Source organism: Gigantopelta aegis, chromosome 5, assembly GCF_016097555.1.
Source record: "Gigantopelta aegis isolate Gae_Host chromosome 5, Gae_host_genome, whole genome shotgun sequence".
NCBI lineage: Eukaryota > Metazoa > Mollusca > Gastropoda > Neomphalida > Peltospiridae > Gigantopelta > Gigantopelta aegis.
The window spans coordinates 4,976,593-4,977,222 of record NC_054703.1 but is presented as its reverse complement, the minus strand read 5'-3'; positions in this window follow the sequence as shown (position 1 = coordinate 4,977,222).

Here is a 630-nt window from a genome sequence, read left to right as displayed (position 1 = left end):
TTATCATTACAAATAACCAGTAAGCAATAAAATACTAGAATTACTAATACCTCGACGTGAAGAACACTGTATGTCTGTCTCTGTCTGTCTCGCACACACACACACACACACACACATCCTTCCCCTCTCTATCTCCCTATCTCTCTCTCTCTCTCTCTCTCTCTCTCTCTCTCTCTCTCTCTCTCTCTCTCTCTCTCTCTCTCTCTCTCTCTCTCTCTCTCTCTCTCTCTCTCTTCCAACATTTCATAATATATTTATATTAGTTTATAAAGACCGTCCCAGAGAATCGTCGTAACGAGTTTCAGAACTATTCGATCTAAATTCTAGCAGGAGATAGACTTCTAAATTTTCAACATTAAATTTGTCTTGAATTCGTTTTAATTTAATGATAAATTAATGAATAAAAACAGTTTCCAAAGTTTCAGAACCAACCATCAAATCAAAAGTAATATTTTCACAGAAAATGTTTGATTTAAAATCTTTAAATCTAATTTTTTTAAACTCACGAATTCACAATTGTCAAAATATATCTCTGATTATCTGAAAATTGTTCCAGAGAATTATACTACCAAGTTTCCGATCGTAAACGCTAGGAGAAGAAAAGCATTTTAAAATTTAAAATTTAAATTT